The 19143-nt window shown below is 44.9% G+C and overlaps 1 protein-coding gene across 1 annotated transcript in view; it reads right to left on the reverse strand.

Annotated features, from left to right (window-relative positions):
• Positions 1-2236, reverse strand: part of PKD2L1 (polycystin 2 like 1, transient receptor potential cation channel) — a 44511-nt gene extending 42275 nt beyond the window's left edge. Inside the window, exon 1 of the mRNA XM_061163129.1 lies at positions 2199-2236. The gene's annotated coding sequence lies outside the window, so the exon portion shown is untranslated. The remainder of the gene's footprint in view (positions 1-2198) is intronic.
• Between the last annotated feature and the right edge of the window lie 16907 nt (positions 2237-19143).

Consider the following 19143-nt stretch of genomic DNA (forward strand, 5'->3'; position numbering starts at 1 on the left):
ATTTTAGAACTGAAATGGAAGTCTTTATAATCTGTGCACTATAAAGCACACAACAAATTTAATAATCCTAAAAAAAAAATAATAATAATAATCCTAGCATGACATGCACCCTAGTGCATTCCACTCAGACACAGCGTTCATGGTTAAAAGAGACACCTTCAGCCTGGACTCTGTTGTCATTGCCCCTGAAGGACAAGGGTCCAAGAACTCTCTGTGTCCACACCCACTCCACTTCAGCTGACACCAACAGAATGGAATGATAGCATTTCACCTGGAAAGTATTATACAAGTAGTCTTTAAATGAAAGCACCTCTTAGAAGAGTTTTACAACCACAGGACCAGCCTTGTGACTCATTCAAATCAAAAGTACCTCTTCGTCATGAAGCCTCTTAGCCACTTGGTGACTTGGTCCCGTTGCTTCAGTAAGACAAATTTTTTGGTCACATCTTCTCCTCATGCAGTCACCAGGAAGAGGGTTACCCCATGCCTGCCACCGGTACACTCCTTTTCACAGCCTCCCCATCCCAGCCAGCTTCTCCAGGGTTTCTGGGATCCAATAGGCCTTGACAAAGGGTTCAGAGACATCGAAGTCTACAAGATGGAATCTTGTGCTCCATCTCCTTATAAGCTTTCCTTGGAAGTTCCTCTGAGATAGGACACTTTCCATACTTTAGAGAAAGGAATTCTAGGGTGATTCACAGTCCAGGTTCTACAGGGAGAAGCAAGCTGCAAACCACCTTCTGTACTCTACATAGTGACTCAACCTTTTTCACCCCAATAGACATAAACAGTAAGAAACACTTTATAAGTAACAGTGGCTATGGCAATGATTCTCAATGGAAGACACTGGAAATCACTTATCTGTAAGAAAGAAGCCTGGTATAAGAGCTTAACCTTCACTGATACACCACCACAGTCATCTGCCTGGTAAAAATACTGAAATTTGAGTAGCCCAAGTTTTCAACAACAAACATGGTGGATCAAGCAAACCAACCTGAGTAAGCTAAGCCAAAGGGACTCCTCCCCTGCCTTTTTCCATGTAACGAACACCACAGCACTACACCAGGGGGCCTGCACAAGCCCCAGCTTCTCCATAATATATTAAAGTGAACAAGTCAGTTCTGTTGGAAAGTCCAGGTAAATGAAGTCCTGTAGCAGCTGTCCCAGCCCAGACAGCAAGAAAATAGCCTCTGTCTTGTTTCACCAGACACCTCACAGAGAGGCTGGATGTGACCCACCTCTTCATTATAAGGACCCACGTTAGCCTTTTCATCCTTTGCTTTTACCTCCCTGATTTCAGAGTCCTTCTGGAATACATTTTGCATCTTCCATCTCTCTAAAAGGAATCCTTGTGAATGAGACCCTCAGCTTTCCTCCCATTTCTAGAGGATCCGCATGGACATTGATGTCCATCTGTCCATACTGTCTACAGAGATTTAGACAGATGGAGGAAAGCAATCAAACCTAGGTGGTAAGATACAGATGACACTATTTACAAAAACAAAGTTAGGACTTCCCTGGTGGACCAGTGGTTAAGACCCTGCATGCCACGCAGTTCGGCCAAAAAATAAACAAACCAAAAATAAAGAGGTTGTCACTTGACTAAGCCCTAGAAAATGGATCTGAGCTCACGTGTCCTGACATAATCCATCAGCAGTTTCCTTTCTAGGCAGAGCTCCTACTGTGGCAGGCAGGGTTCTTTAGCTGGTGTGTTGCTGCTGCTGCTGCTAAATCACTTCAGTCATGCCCGACCCTGTGTGACCCCATAGACGGCAGCCCACCAGGCTCCCCCGTCCCTGGGATTCTCAAGGCAAGAACACTGGAGTGGGTTGCCATTTCCTCATCCAATGTGTGAAAGTGAAAAGTGAAAGTGAAGTCGCTCAGTCGTGTCTGACTTGTAGTGACCCAATGGACTGCAGCCTACCAGGCTCCTCCATCCATGGGATTTTCCAGGCAAGAGTACTGGAGTGGGGTGCCATTGCCTCCTCCAAGCTGGCGTGTTAGTGGAGTGTTAATCAGGCCACCTGCTGGAGGGGGTGGATTGGGGAAGGAAAGAGCTCCATGTGAGTAGGAGACACCAGGCTAGAAAGAAAGAGGAGGAGAGGAGAAAGAAAGGCATGAGAGGGAAAGGAGATGGAGGATAGAGAGGCTCGGGGAAGAGGACGTGAGAGAATGCGGTTCTCCTCAGAGCCACTCACCACATTTCACATGAGGCACTTTGACTGACTGTCCCAAGCCTGTGTAGAGGGGAGACTGGAGCCCCAGGGCAGGTCCCTCGGGGTTCACTCCTCCAGCATCACCTCAGGCTCTCAGGGCAAACATCCATCATACCTCCTTGTACCTCCCTCTGAGAGCCCCATTAGAGAAGCCACATCTTCTTCCATCCCGAGTCCTCATTCCAATCATAATTCACTCCACAGATGTTTACTGAAATAGCAAAGGAGATCATTAGGGCCCCCTGCCTCATGAAATTTACATTCTGGTGAGGAAGATAAACATTAAACAAATATACAAATAATTGATGGTTTATCATCATAAAAAGTACTGTAAGGGAGAAGCAACAGGTGCAACAGGTGCTCTGCGGCAGGAGATCCAACTTTCTGAGGTCAGTGAGGAATGGAATGATGATTTCTATCTCTCTTCCCGCTTCTTGTTCCTGCAGCACACCACATTTTCTGAGAGGCAGACATGTTTTACAGATAGCACGCACAAGAAAACAGATCAAGTTAAAAGATCAAATGAAAAGAAAGTTACAACACTGCAAGAAATATTAAAACTTACAGTGATCTTTATTCCTCATGGTCACTGGAATGGGAGCTGAGCTAAGCTTGAATTACTCATGCCTTAGCTTCTTTCCAAAAACAGGGAATCCAACAACTTTTTCACTCCTGAAATTGGTTATCTCTTTAAAAGCTGAAAAGGAGACAAATGAATAAAAGAGCTAGAGTAGCTGGTGAAACTACTAATTGATTAAAATTTCCTGAGGTGATGGTTTTAAAGCTGTACACTTATTGCCAAACTCACTAAGTGGTATACATTAAATAAATACAGATTTTTGTATGGCAATCACACCTCAATAAAGGTCAATCATTTTTCAAATTTTTTTTAAAAAACTTCCTGAACAGGAATTCAGAACCAAGAGCTTTCTTTTCTTTTGTTCCACTGGCCCTGTTATCTAAAATCGAGAAATCTACCTTGGTATCTCTATCAATATGATTGATAAGTTATTAATTTTTTAAAATGCTGGAAAAGAGGAAGCCCAAATATCCAACAATAGAAAAAAAGATCAAATAAATTAAGACACATTCACATAATGGATTGTTGTGCAGAAAAAAGCAACATTTTTGAGTAACATTTAATGTCATAAGAAAAAGCTCAGTGTATGTTATGTTAAAACCTCTAGCATATACATGTACAGAATTCAAATTTTCTCTGTATATACTTAGATAGATGCATCAAAAAAGGACTATATCGAAGAATAAAAGTATTTAGTAATGGTAGCTCTGGATGGTGTGATTATAGATGCTTATTGTTTTGCTAATTTTTTCTACAATGATTATGAGTACTTTCATATTTGGAAAAAATAATTATTTTTAAAAAGCCAGTTGTCGGTAGTTATGTACATAAAAATCTGAGGTTCATTTTTATTTCAGACTCAGAGAACCTCTTGGCTGGTTGCCTTCACAGCACTAGCTCTCCATACCAGTGAGACATCAGTGTGTTCATTTCTTGACATGGGAGTCACCATGTAGTAGACTTGCTTACCGCCTGCCTGCTCTAAGCCTAATTGCTACTTCCTTGGAGATTACAGCTGGGGAAGAATATGGGTGAAAAGTATGGCAGATATGAAAATAGCTACAATGATAAGTAATATAATGGGAAGTACAGTATCTCACAGAGGAAGGAAGGTGATTGAGTTTGGCATTGGGAAGGTCAAGAAGGGAATTTTGAATGGGAATAGCACCAAAATGGATTTTGAAGGATGGATAATATTTTAAGAGGCAGAAATAAGGTATAGTTGGGGCTTCCCTGGTAGCTCAGCAATAAAGAATCTGCCTGCAATGCAGGAGACATGGGTTCCATCTCTGGGTCTGGAAGATGCCCTGGAGGAAATGGCAACCCACTCTAGTATTCTTGCCAGGAAAATCTCATGGACAGAGAAGCCTGGCAGGCTACAGCCCACAGGGTCGCAAAGAATTGGACTGAGCACAGCACAATAAGGTATCAGTTCAGTTCAGCCGCTCAGTCGTGTCCGACTCTTTGCGACCCCACAAACTGCAGTACGCCAGGCCTCCCTGTCCATCACCAACTCCTGGAGTTTACTCAAACTCATGTCCATCGAGTCGGTGATGCCATTCAGCCATCTCATCCTCTGTCGTCCCCTTCTCCTCCTGCCCCCAATCCCTCCCAGCTAGTTACCACTTAACCAAAATGCCAGATTCTTTACTGTGTATTAATATGACCTCAGTTATCTCTCATACAATTAGCTTTTCATTATCTCTATTTTACAGGTGGAAGAAACTGAGGATCAGAGAGAGAACTTATGGTGGTGTCAGGCTTCCAAATGGGGTCTGACGACAGTGGTAATGACTTCCCGCGTATCAGCCTGCAGGGGCAGCAGCGTGTATGAAGCCAGGCAGGTGGGAAGCTGAAAGTAAGTCTCTTTTGGAAGAACAATCCCACTTTGGCTGGAGTATAGAAAGGGAGCCAGGAAAGAGGGTTGGGAGAAAATATGGAAGCCCTCATATACCAGCCATTTTATTTATTAGGCAACAGAAAGACAGACAAAGCATCTGAACAGAGTAACTATATTAAAGCTATATTTTATGGAAAACAGTCTGACAACAGGATAGGTTGGTTTGGGGAGAAACTGGAAGCAAGCAAATCAGTTGGAAAATTGCTGTGTTAGTTCAGGGACAGATAATGAAAGTACGAATTTCATTTGGTGAAATAAGACTAGAAAGGAAAGGAAAGATATATGAGAAATCTCTTAGGTGGCATCTGCTGGGATTATGATGTACCTGAAGGATGTGGGGTACAAGGGAGAGAAATCAGAGGCAGATCTAAGGTCTCAAACCTGGACAATTGGAAGAGTGGTGATGCTATTACAAGGTGGGTGGGGAGATGGAGCGAAAGAGGAGTGGATTTCAGTAGGAAGGTGATGAATTTGGCTTTAAGCATATTTGAGTCTAAAGTGTTAAGATGATGAAATCTGACAGTCTGTTGAACAATTTGGGCTAAAGTTTAAGTGGGCAATAAAGACTATGGACAGTAATATGGGGATTGTGTGGCTAGAAGTTTATTGGAGCCACAGGAACAGTTAAGATTGCCAAAGGATTAGATTGAATAAAGAAAGAAAAGAACTTGAGTTGGAGGACAGAAGAGGAGCCAAAAGGGAGAAAGAGTCATTAGAGACAGGAGGAGGACCAGAGATTTTCAAGACACGAAAGTCAGAGGAGGAGTGTTTGAAGAAGTAGGCGCTGATGGACGGTATCAAATGGTGCTAAAAAGTCAAGAATTCCAATAAAAGTTTCTGGATGTTTAGACTAGAATCTCTCAGGAGACCTTGAAAAGTGAGGAGGCTAGAGATGCCTGATGTGGAGGAGCAGGGGTGTAGAGGTTAAAGGGTGGGTCACAAGGCAATGAAAGAAGTGGCTCCATTTAACTGCACATGTAAATTTACTAAGTATTTGAGTACCTGCTGGGCAAGCTTCTTGCACATCTGCTTGGGGATGTCCCAAGAAACTGAAACCAACCATCCTCATCTTCATGTTCTAAAAGCTTCAGTTCATAATATCTGAAACTAACCCAACATTGTAAATCAACTATCCTCCCAATTAAAATTAAAATTCTTCTATTTTTTTTCATTTTAAAAATAAAAATTATTTTAAATAAAATAGAAGTTTCCATTCATTCCAACTCCTCTTCTGGTGCTGAATTTTAAAAACAGATTTATTGAGATATAATTCACAGATCATACAGTTTACCCATTTAAGTATACAAGCTAGTGATTTTTAGTATTTACACAGATGTCCAACCATGGTGTTGACTTTAAAGGATAAACATTTGAATCTGGAATTCAATTCTTATAATTTATGTTGTAAATGAGGGAGCTGCTGCTGCTGCTAAGCCGCTTCAGTCGTGTCTGACTCTGTGCGACCCCATAGACGGCAGTCCACCAGACTCTCCTGTCCCTGGAATTCTCCAGGCAAGAACACTGGAGTGGGTTGCCATTTCCTTCTCCAATGCATGAAAGTGAAAAGTGAAAGTGAAATCACTCAGTCGTGTCTGACTCTTAGCGACCCCATGGACTGCAGCCTACCAGGCTCCTCCATCCATAGGATTTTCCAGGCAAGAGTACTGGAGTGGGGTGCCATTGCCTTCTCCGAAATGAGGGAGAGGGGATCCCAAGGCCCAGAATAGATTCTTCACTCCCATCTTCTTGAGCAGGATCACAGAACAGTGGGAAGGCACAACGGTGCTTTGCCTAAAACACCCACCAGGTGGTAGCACTACCCTTGCCCAGTTTGAAAGGCTGTGTCCTCAGGGTCTCCCACCTAGGGACTGGTCTCTCCTCTGCTCCTTCCTGTTACTTACTCTTCTCTTCTTGGTAACTCTACTAACAGGTCCTAACCAACAGGGATTTATCATTCTGGAGGCATGGTAACTTTTTGTGTGAATCTGTGTCCTCTGAGAAGCAGAGGCCAAGGATAAAGCTTGTGAGGGTATTTAGTGTGGGAAACACTTGTAAGTGAAAATAGGGACTGAGCCTAGGAAGGCTAGGAGAGTTGTCAGACTAGAATGTGAATCTGACCCCAAATGAAGAAGAGACAGTAGGAAAGTTGGTGTGGAGCCTCCTGCAGTATAGTTAGTCTCAGAAACGTTGGCCAAGACCTTCAGGAAGCCCAAACAAATGACCAGAATTCTGTCTCCCAGGAAGGAGCCTGCCTTAGTATCCCTGCTAAGCTCAATTATTGGCTGGGCTGCTCACCTGTAAGTGGCCCAGGTGGAGGCTCTTGGTCAATTATCCCACCAGCAGTTGGTAATGTGTAAGGCCTGTTCTCATGGCCTCCACATCTTCCTTCAGAAAAGGAACAGCCTCAGGCCTCAGGTACAAAATGACACAGGGCAAAGGCTAACAGAGTTCTACCAAGAGAACACACCGGTTATAGCAAACACTCCTCCAACAACACAAGAGATGACTTTACACATGGATATTGTCAGATGGTCAATAATGAAATCCGACTGAATATATTCTTTGCAGCCAAAGATGAAGAAACTCTATACAATCAGCAAAAACAAGACCTGGAGCTGACTGTGGCTCAGATAATGAGCTCCTTATTGCAAAATTCAGGCTTAAATTGAAGAAAGTAGAGGAAAACACTAGATCATTCAGGTATGACCTAAATCAAGTCCTTTATGATTATACAGTGGAGGTGATGAATAGATTCAAGGAGATTAGATCTGGTAGACAGAGTGCCTGAAGAACTATGGGCAGAGGTTCATAACATTATACAGGAGTGGGTGACCAAAACCACCCCCAAGGGGAAAAAAACGCAGGAAGGAAAAATGGTTGTTTGAGGAGCCCTTACAAATAGCTGAGAAAAGAAGAGAAGCAAAAGGCAAAGGAGAAAGGGATATACCCAACTGAATGCAGAGTTCCAGAGAATACCAGGGAGAAATAAGAAAGCCTTCTTAAGTGAACGATGCAAAGAAATATAGTAAAACAATAGAATGGGGAAGACTGGAGATCTCTTCAAGAAAATTAGAGATACCAAGGGAACATTTCATGCAAAGATGGGCACAATAAAGGACAGAAATGGTATGGACTTAATAGAAGCAGAAGATATTAAGAAGAGGTGGCAAGAATACACAGAAGAACTATACAAAAAAGATCTTAATGACCCAGATAACCATGATGGTGTCGTCATTCACCTAGAGCCAGACATCCTGGAGTGTGAAGTCAAGTGGGCTTTAGGAAGCATTACTACAAACAAAGCTAGTGGAGGTGATGCAATTCCAGCTGAGCTATGTCAAATCCTAAAATATGATGCCATGAAAGTGCTGCACTCAAGATGCCAGCAAACTTGGAAAACTCAGCAGTGGCCATAGAACTGGAAAAGGTCAGTTTTCATTCCAATTCCAAAGAAAGGCAATGCCAAACAATGTTCAAACTACAGGACACTTGCGCTCATTTCACATGCTACCAAGGTAATGTTCAAAATCCTTCAAACGAGGTTTCAACAGTATGTCAACCGAGAACTTCCAGATGTACAAGCTGGATTTATAAAAGGCAGAGGAACAAGAGATCAAATTGCCAACATCCATTGGATCATAAAAAAAGCAAGAGAATTCCAGAAAAACATCTTCTTCATTGACTATGTGAAAATCTTTGACTGTGGATCACAACAAACTGTAGAAAATTCTTAAAGAAATGAGAATACCAGACCACCTTACTTGTCTCCTAAGAAACCTCCTAAGGTCAAGAAGCAACAATTAGAACCTGACATCGAACAACAGACTGGTTCCACATGGGCAAAGGAGAACACCAAGGCTGTATATTGTCACCCTGCTTATTTAACTTTTATGCAGAGTTTAACATGCAAAATTCTGGGCTGGATGAATCCCAAACGGGAATTAAAATTTCCAGAAGAAATATTAACAATCTCAGATATGCAGATGATACTACTCTAATGGCAGAAAGCCAAGAGGAATTAAAGAGCCTCTTGATGAAGGTAGAAGAACTGAGTGAAAAAAACTGACTTAAAACTCAACATTAAAAAAACTAAGATCATGGCATCCAGTCCCATCACTTCGTGGCAAATAGAAGGGGAAAAAGTGGAAACGGTGGCAGATTTTATTTTCTTGGGCTCCAAAATCACTGCAGATGGTGACTGCAGTCACAAAATTAAAAGACGCTTGCTCCTTGGAAGAGAAACTCTGACCAACCTAGACAGCATATTAAAAAGTGGAGACATCACTTTGCCACCAAAGTCAATCTAGTCAAAGCTATGGTTCTTCCATTAGTCATGTATGGATATGAGAGTTGAACCATAAAGAAGGTTGAGCACCGAAGAACTGATGCTTTCCAATTGTGGTGCTGGAGAAGACTCTCGAGAGTCTCTTGAACAGCTAGGAGATCATACCAGTCAATTCTAAAGGAAATCAACCCTGAATATTCATTGGAAAGACTGATGTTGAAGGTGAAGCTCCAATATTTTGGCCACCTGCTGCAAAGAGCTGACTTATTGGAGAAGACCCTGATGCTGGGAAAGATTAAAGGCAGGAGGAGAAGGCAGTGACAGAGGATGAGCTGGTTGGATGGCATCACCAACTCAATGGACATGAGTTTAAGCAAACTCCAGGAGATAGTGAAAGACAGAGAAACCTGGTGTGCTGCAGTCCATGGGGTCACAAATCGTTGCAGCTTAGAGACTGAACAACAGCCCTCAGTAGTCTCCACCAAGGGCCATCTGTGTTCCCCATCTCTGAGGGGGGCAGTTCAATCCCCACTTCACACCTCTTGTGCTGACTTCATGCCCCACTCCCCAACCTCTCTCCCATCTGCTTCATGCTGCATCCAACTCTCCACCTTCCTGGATGAATCCAAGCCATATACCCTCCCAAGAAAGCCCTACCTTTTCGAGGCCCCTGTCTTTGGCACCTTCCTTCTTATAAGCTCTCGAAAACTGAATGAGGTGATGGGATTAACTGGGTATTGGCTTCAGCCCTGACCCACAGGCCCAGGCACCAGTCTGCCCTGGCAAGAGATGGGTTGACCAGCACCAGGGCCCATAACATAGCTTTGCCAAGTGGTCCAGAGGGCCAGGGAGCTCTTGGGGGCCAGGAAGAAGTTGGCATTTGCCCACGGAAAGCAGAAGTTTGGGGAGAAGGGTGTTAGGGAAGAAGACGTGTGGGTACCCGACATGACAGGAACTTACCACGTCAGTCGCCTCCGAGGGCTGCCCTGAGTGCTGAGGGCTCATTGTGCTTGGACCTCTGGGTTTTGCCCCTCTCTCCCCTGGCTGGTCCTCAGCTGAAAGACAGGGTTGGCAGAGATGGGCTGATTACAGCTAGCTCTCCAGTCTGTTGCTTGAAAGAAGCACATGCGGAAAGCAAGGATTCTGCAAGAGCATATCTGGGCCAGGTGACATTGCAAACACAGAGTCCCTTAGGGAAATAGGAAGAAACAACTTGGGAGTTTAAAAGGGAAACCAGGCAATCCCTGGCATGGGAGCAGCAGAGAATGGCCTGGCAATCTACCCCAATTGCATTATTTTCACTTAGATGACAGAGGAAGCTGAGGGCAAGTGTGGGGTTTCCCCTTTTCCCTCCTGAGCAGAGAGAGGTGGAAAAGAAAGGTGGAGTTGGGGAGTGGAATAAAAGGAAGACACCTCAGGTGATACGGAAGGTGGTGGTGGTGGGGTGGGTTTCCAGACTGTAACCTGCCCAGGGACCCGGACCAGGGTTGATGGAACCAGGATGGGGGCAATGGGACTAGCAAGACTCCTTTCCACTCCCCACTCAGCACATTTGTTCCATGCTTGGAATGAACTCCTTGCTAGACAAACCTATGAAGTATATATCCACCCCTAGCAAAGGGAGCTGATATGTACCCCCCAACATCACCCCCACCCTAATAGCCCCAGACTGGTACAGCCTTCTGAGCCTTGTAAAATAGGCTAAATATATCAATAAATATTAGTAGCTTGTCAGAACACCCAGGCCACTGCATAGGAAGAGACGCTCAAAAAATTGCTAAATGAGTCTGTCTCAAGCCCATTCTCTCCTATAACCAATTCTAGGGGCACTTCAGTTAGGAACCTCTCCTGAACCCACTCCCCATTTAATAGGGTCTGTTTGTACCCTGCGGTCATCAGATGCTATCCTGCCCAGTTGGCTATTGTACTTTGTCCTGTTTCCTTTGGAAAGCTGTGAGCTCCCCGGGGACAGCTTCAGAGCCTTGGCTGCATTCTCCACCACCTTCCCACCCACCACTACCACCCCGGCAGAGCAGAGAACTAACACTCCACTGGGCACTGTGAAGGCTCAGTCAACACTCAATCCTCAGGTGGATACACTGGCTCAGAGGGAGAGCAGCAGGCTCTTGGCTGGGAGAGGCTGCGCAGAGAAGGCGCCAAGGGAAGCCTGACTCGGGACACAGACAGCTGCCCTCTGGTCCGGGCACCCCTGCTGTACCTGGCTCAGCTGCTGTGTCAATGGAAAGCAGGGTGACATCAGCTGTGGAAGAGGTTACTATCAGGCAAAGGGAAGGGCAGGGAGAGCAGGCCAACTACCTGTGGAGGCTAGAGGCTGGATCAGCTGGGGAGAGGGTGCCTCGTGGGGGCTGGGTTCAGGTAGGGGCCTGCAGGGAGCAACAAGCAGGGAGGGAGAGATGCAGAAGAGAGGGGCTGAGGGCATGGATGGTTAAGGCCTCTAGCCTTTCGCCTGTAGGACAGAGGGAACCTTGGTTTGGAATTCTGGAAGACAGTGAGACTCCCCTTAGCCACTATACGAAGCAAGCGGGGTACACCTCTCTCTGACCACAAAAGCAAGGATAGGGCAGGCCCTCTCTTCTCCATTCAGGTCAGAACAGAGTCAGGGCAAGAAAGGCTTTCCTTCCAGCTCATGTATTTGTTATTGGAGGCCCTGGGTCAGTCCTTCTTGCTGCCCACCACAGATGAAATGCTCAGGTATGGGACATCTTCCCTGGCTGGGGTAAGAGCCCTGGGGAAAAGTCAGGCCACCACAGAAACTGCCAGCCTGGCCCCGGTCCCAAGATCTGTTCCTGGGTGTCACCGCCCCCACCCCAGGGCGTCAGTGAGATCGCCAGCCTGGACCTTTGAACAAAGGTTCTAATAAGACCTTTGTCTCCAAGTCTCGCATGCCCAAACTCTTAGGCCCTGGTCCCACATTCTGCCCATTTACTGCCCCCAGTAGCACTCACTCTGATCTGCAGACATAGGCCCAGTTCCCAGAGACGGGCAGTAATTACTTGGTAGAGGCACCAAACCTGCTCCCCACCCCCCCGCACTGGGGACACAGTGGCACATGGCTGTATGTGTGTACACACAGGCATGCACACACACACACACTGCTGTTCTAGGCCTGACAGGAGGACTGTGGCGAGGGGGATGGTGTAGATACACAGACATGCAGTCAAACAGGGAGCTGGCTGGAAAAGTGCCCCAACCTCTCCTCAACCAGGGTCACATAGCACAAGACCTCGCACCATCTCTCTGGCCTGGGTCCTTGGAGGAGTGTGTTTCAAGTCCTATTCAGCAGTGTCAGTTTTGAGTCTCTCTTCCTCTTCTGAGCCTCTAAACTTGTCAACTGCCCTTCTCCACATCCATCCCAATGGTACCTTGAGACTCACCACTGCCACCTCCTCCAGGAAGTCTCCCCTGATTCTCCCAAGCTGGTCTGGTATGTGCCTCTCCCTGGAGTCCATAGCACCCTGAGCTAAACACCACTATCCAGGGTTATAAGGATCTCCACTACTATGGTGAGTTGCCCAAGGTCAGGACCTCCTTATGACTTAAGCACTTACCATTATGCCTGGGACCATGTGGCACTCCATATTCACTGCATGAGAGAGCTGATATATTTCTGGAAGTGCAGGGTCTCCATCCCTTGTTTTACTCAATTTCCCCCAGAAGCCAGTGGGAGCCCAGAAGATAGACTAGCCTGGTCCCCACTCCTCTGGGCAGGAGGAAGGGAGTCCACCGATGCTAGCTCTCCTGGCTGTCTGCTGTCTGTGACTCAGCTTGGACCACGAGACAGGAAGGAGCCCAAAGCCCAGGAGGGTCCTGCCCCTTGTCTCTGCACAGAGAACAGGCTGCGGACAAGCCCAGGCCAGATGTGGGTGCTGACTTCCCTCCGTTCTCCACATTGCCAGGTCTCACGGGAAACCTTGAGGTCAGGGAGGTGATGACAGTCTGGACAGCTCTGGTCTCTTGCCCTGATGTCACAAGGCCATGGGCAGTATGGAAGGACAGTGACATGGGGCTGGCTGGATCACACCTTGTCTCAATGTGCTTGTTTGAGTAAGCAGACACTTTAATCTCAGGATCTGAGGGACTGAAGAGAAGCCTTGGGTACCTGTCAGTCATGGGGGAGGAAATGAGCCTAGTTACCGTCATCATCGGGTAGGACGTTAGGTCAAGGAAATGAATTATCTCTACTTGTGTGTGTGTGTGCTCAGTCATGTTGCGACCCTTTGTGACCCCATGGACTGTAGCCCACCAGGCTCCTCTGTGCATGGGATTCTCCAGGCAAGAATACTGGAGTGGGTTGCCATTGGGTGCCATTTCCTCCTCCAGGGGATCTTCCTGATGCAGGGATTGAACTTGCATCTGCTGCATTGGCAGGTGGATTCTTTACCATTAGTGCCACCTGGGAAGCCCTTATCTTTACTTATGTACATCTAAAGTTTGGCTTAGATCTGTGGGAAAGAGCGAGGAAGAAGGAAGTAAGGAAAGACAGATCGGGGGGGTGGGGGGGGGATTGGGGCAGGGGACAAGTGTGAGGTCCCTGAGCACCTATGAGGGTCGCAGCCAGTCCTTCTGTAAACCTGACCTCCCCAGGTTCAGATCTTATAGATGTTACTGGTTTCTCCATACAGGGATCCCTGAGAGCAAAAGGAAGAGACTGCCGAGTGGGCTGTCCAGGTCACAAGAAGATCTGTGAACGTACTCCCCCACCCCCATTTGACATTTGACTGGGACAGTCACAGATCCTCAAGGGAAGTGTTACCCAAGGCCCAGCCCCCACCACTAAGCTGCCACTCCATCCCCCTCTTTCCTTCTGCAGCCTAATGTGCCATGATCCCAAACATGTGTCCTCAAGCCCTTCTTCCTAAACAAGTCAAGGGAAGGAAAAAGGGAGGCCCAAACTGTGTCCAGCACAGGGGCCTTTCTGTGTCACAAGCAAGTGTTCATGAGAATCATGTGATTTCCTGGGATACAGGTCACCCGTGTACAGAAAGCCAATCACATGGGCCCTCATCCTTTCCCCAAACCCCTGGGAGACCAGAGCTAGGTATTCATTGACTTCCCTCCTATGAGAAAAGTATATGATAACTGAAGATGGCTTGCCTCCATTTTGCAGAGGAGAGATTGAGGGACAAAGCGTTAAAAGAGCAAGTTGGAGATGAAGTTGGGACGAGAGTTGGAAGTGAAAGGAATCAGCTCTGGAATCTTGCTATTTTCCATATTCTCAAGTGTCGGTTTATTTCCCAAGCGGGGTTGTCTACTGTGTCACCCCACTGCCTACTACACAAAGGGAAAGAATGCTGAAACCTACTAACCTAAGCTGTGATGTGGTCAGCTACAAAGCAACAGGGAGCCAGTATCCTAACACCCAGGATGCCAGGGTCTTCAGAACAAGGATTCTGGAGGCTTCACCCTGGATCCAGAAAGCAGAGAGACACTCATAAACTGACAGAATCACCAGCATGCAAAGTACAGCCCCTACATTTCAAAACCTTTGCCCTGGCCACATGGAGTCCACAGAGGGACTGTCCTGACAACGTAGCAGCTGGTTTTGTAGCCAAGAATGACTCACAGTCACAGGAGGTGAAAAAGGGAGAAGGAACCTTGCCTCACAAGTCTGCTTCTTCCTGAAAGCTTTGGGCTTGGGCCACTCTCCCCACCCCAACACCTGAAAGACGCCCCCTCCAGGAGGATCATGGCCTCCCATGGAAGCCTACTGCCTTCCCACTGGGCTGCTTAGCGTGAGACACCCAAAGCCAGGCTTGGAGGGGCCAGGTCACTAAAGAGAGGCCTTCACACAAGGGGAAGAGCTGATGCCAGGCTGAGAAGCACCTCTATGCCCCAGAAGTATCTCTCTCTCTCCTAATAGTGACCTGCTTGCCTGCGTGGGGTCATGTTCTTTCTTGTCATGTGGGTGGGGGAAATCTTTGCCTTCCCAGCAGTGGGAAGAGGTAGGAAAGTCCTCTGAACTGTCCTCCCTTTTCTTAAGAATCCCTGTAAGCCAGAGGTCAGGTAAACGCAAGCGCACAGTATGGGGGATAGTTTAGCTGCCAGCTCCTGAAAGGAAGTAAAATGAAAGAAGAGCAAGGGCACACTGGCAGAAGTCAAGAAGGGATAGAGGCCGGGTAAAGAGACTCAGCAGTTCTGGCGAGTTTTGCCCGTAGGCTGTCCCTTGCAACTACCTGCAACTTAGAAATGAACCTCACCCAGTAGTGATTCCATCTACTTTGGGTCCAGTCCAGAAACATATAGGGCAGCAAGTGCTGAGTACACATTTGTATCCCAAAGGGGAACCAGAAAAGTCATAGCTAAGTGGGAACTCAGTCCAGAAATAGGCACAAATATTGAAGCAGCAGACTATTAGGGCCGGCAAACTGTAATTAAATAAAAAAGACATGGGCTTTGGGCTCCTCTTGAGCATAGATCATGCCCAGAATCTCCAAAGTTTCTGCATTTCATAGAACAATTTGCTCTAAATTCCCTTACTATCCCCACCCCCCCCCACGCCCAGCACTTGCTATTAAATATGTCTGTTAATTGTCTCTCCCATCAGAATGTAAACTCCATGAAGGCAAGATTGGGGAGCTTTATCACCAGTGTTCCCAACTCCTAGAACAGTGCCTGTTGTAGAGTAGGGGTTCAATGGATATTTTACTGCCTTCTCACACTACTTCTCACACTACACATTAGTTATTCCTCTTACTAGATTTCATAAAAAGGAAATCAGTCAGTATGTTACTTTTGGTGTCTAGCTTTCAGTGAGCATGTTTTTTTTAAAACAATCATCCATGTTGTTGCACGTGTTTGTAGTTCATTCTTTCCATACATTGTTTATCCATTCTCCTCTTGGAGCAACTTTGGGGATGTTTCCCATTTGAGGCTATAATGTATGAAGCTATAATGAATTTTCTTGTACAAGTTTTTTTGTGGACATATGTTTTCATTTCACTTGAGGACAGTTCTAGGAGTGGAATTACTGGATCTTCAGATGGGAGTATTCAGCATTTTAAGAAACTGCCAAACTATTTTCAAAGTAGTTGTACTGTTTCATGCTTCCATCAACGTTTGAGGGTTTCAGAGATTTCACATGGTCACCAACATTTAGAGTGTTCTCAGCCCTTATAGGGATTCCCTGGTTGCTCAGTGGTAAAGAATCCACCTGCCAAAGCAGGAGACAAGGGTTTGATCCCTGGGTCTGGAAGATCCTGAGGAGAAGGAAATGACAACCCACTCCAGTATTCTTGCTTGGGAAATCCCATGGACAGAGGAGCCTGGTGGGCCGTCCTCCATGGGATTCCAAGGAGTGACAACAACAACAAATTTACTTTATTGTTTATTTACAATAAATTTCTTTATTATGTTTATTTACAACAACATAAATTACTTTATGTTTCTATAGATCTCGCTATTCTGGACAGTTCATATAAGTGGTATCATACATATGTGCTTCTTTGTGGAGTGGTTTCTTTCCCTTAGCATATTTTCAAGGTTCATTTATGTCATGGTATGTACCAGTACTTCATTCTTTTCTTTTAAACGCTGAATAATAGTCCTCTGTAAAAAATTCTACCTCTTACTTTTCCGTTAGTCAGTTGATGGACATTTAGGTTGTTCCCATTTTTTTTTTTTTTTTTGGCTGTTATGAATATCTGTATAGACATTTATCTGTGCACATATATTTTTTTATTTCTCTTGGGGATATACCTGGGAGTGAAATTCTGGACCATATGGTAACTCCATGTTTAATCTTTTGACGAGCTGTCAAACTGTTTTTCAAAGGTGGCTGCACCATTTTCCATTACCAATAGCAAGGCTTCAATGTGTCCATATCCTCACCATTTTTTATGTTTTATTGAATATAGCCATCCTAACGGGCATCAAGTATCTGACCTCAGTTTTGACATGCATTTTGCTAGTGGCTAACAAAGCTGAGCATCTTTTCCTATGCTTATAGGTCATTTGTGAGTCTTCTTTGGAGCAGTACCTATTTTTAATTGGGTTAGTTATCTTTTTACTACCGAGTTGTTAAGAGTTACTAGTACATTCTAGATATGAATTTCTTTTCTGATATATGATACGCAAACATTTCCTCGCATTCTATGGGTTGTCATTTCACTTTCTGGATAATAACCTCTGAAGCGTAAAAGGTTTAATTGTGATGAAGTTCCATTTATCTATTTTTTTCCTTTGTTGCCTATGCTTTAGCTCTCATATCTAAGACTAGTGCTGTTCAGCAATTTTTCATGTGCTATTAAATAATAGCCAATATGGCTATTTTTATACCTCCTTTTGTGAAATGTATGTTTAAATCTTATGTCATTTTTCTGAGTTATCTTTTTATGTGCTGTGATATATGTTCTCATTCACTGTCTTATCTATTTGTTTTCTTAATAGTTTCTTTTGGTATCAGAAAATGTTAACTTTCTTGAGTGCAATTTATCAATTTCCCCACCCCATGGTTCTTGCTTTTTGTATCCTGTCCAAACAACCTTTGCCTACCTCAAGGTCACAAAGATCTTTTCCTCTATTCTACATAGAAACTTTATAGTTGTAGGCTTTACATTTAGCTCTCATTTTTTTTTTTTTTTTTTTTTTTGTGGAATGAGCTAGAGGTTGAAGTTCATTTAACCTATATGGTTATCCAGTTGTCCCAGCAATACTTGTTAAAAGAGACTTTCCCTCTCACATTGTACTGACCTGGGACCATTGTAAAAAGTCAGTTAACGTGTGTTGGTGGGTTTCTAAAATTTCTAATTTGTTTCATTGACCTGCTTGTCTCTATTTCCCTAATACCACATTCTCTTGAATACTCTAGGCTTATGGTTAAGTCCTAATTAAAATATTTTACTCCTTCAGCTTTGTTCTTTTTCTCCAAGATAATTTCTGACTACTCTAGACCCTGTGCATTTCCACTTAAATTTTAGAGTCAGCTTGTCTATTTCCTCAAAGAAATCTGTTGGATTTTTATAGGGATTAAATTAATCCATAGATCAACATCAGTCCAGAAACTGCTATGGTATACCCTGCACCCGTTTTCACAAAGCAAGGTTTATAGGTCCAATCTTCATCTCCCAAGCATATTTTGTGCTTTCCTATTATGCACTGAAACACCTATCATCTTAATCAATGTATACATGCAATTGAATACAAATATTGATAATATACTTATTTATAACTTCTAATTTGCCACTGACCTAATACTTCTTGATATCAAAGTTCATGCTGGGATTCCCCTGACAGTACAGTGGTTAAGACTGCACTTCCAATGTAGGGGGCACACGTTTGATCCCTGGTCAGGGCACTAAGGTCTCTCATGACCGAAAAAAAAAAAAAATTAAAGCTCATGCTTTCCCCATAATATTACTCCTACCACATAGCCACATTTCATGGGTTGTGGCAAGCTACTGAGTTTTAAAGTAGTGGGTGATACACTCCTAGCCATGTGATATGCCCCAGATGAACTTCAGGGAGGAAGCCCAAGCTAGGGAACCACTCACCTTTCTACTATAGTTATCAACAGTGAGATGGCTCTGGCCATTCCCCTCCTCCCCAAAACTCTCTCCTTATCCAGACCTTCTATAAACTCCCAGAGATTCCCCCACAGGGTAGCATCTTGTCTTTAGAGAGGAATAAAATATTCCTGATTCTCCATTTATGTCTTGGCAGGCCCCCTTTCCTTTCTCTTGCAGAACATGAATGACCTAGCACCTAGCTTACATAGTAATGGCAGCATTAAGTGATATCAGCAGTCATACCTACCTGAGTCTAAGTGAGGAGGAGGGCAGTTTCTAGAGAACTCTGATGTTTCAGCTCGTTCCCTGACGAAGTAGAGGAAATAGGCTCAGATATACCTAGTCAGTTAAAGGGAAAGAAATTTGGTATCAGTGGTAGAGCCACTTTTGGCCACAATTGAGGGTACACCCCCAAAGCAACCCTGACTCTTCTACCTTGAAGAACAGCCCTATACATGGCAGAGGAATTAAGCCAATTAGACATTGCAGAAGAGCCTGGAGAGGAGCAGCAGTGCCCAGACTTCTCTCCCCCACATACACGCTGAGGGCTACTGAGCCATGACGAGACAGCTGTCTGTATCTAAAAACATCTAGTCTCATTCAAAACTTTTGCACTGGACAGGGAGTCAGGACTGGAA

The sequence above is a fragment of the Dama dama genome, chromosome 15 (assembly GCF_033118175.1).
Source record: "Dama dama isolate Ldn47 chromosome 15, ASM3311817v1, whole genome shotgun sequence".
Lineage (NCBI taxonomy): Eukaryota > Metazoa > Chordata > Mammalia > Artiodactyla > Cervidae > Dama > Dama dama.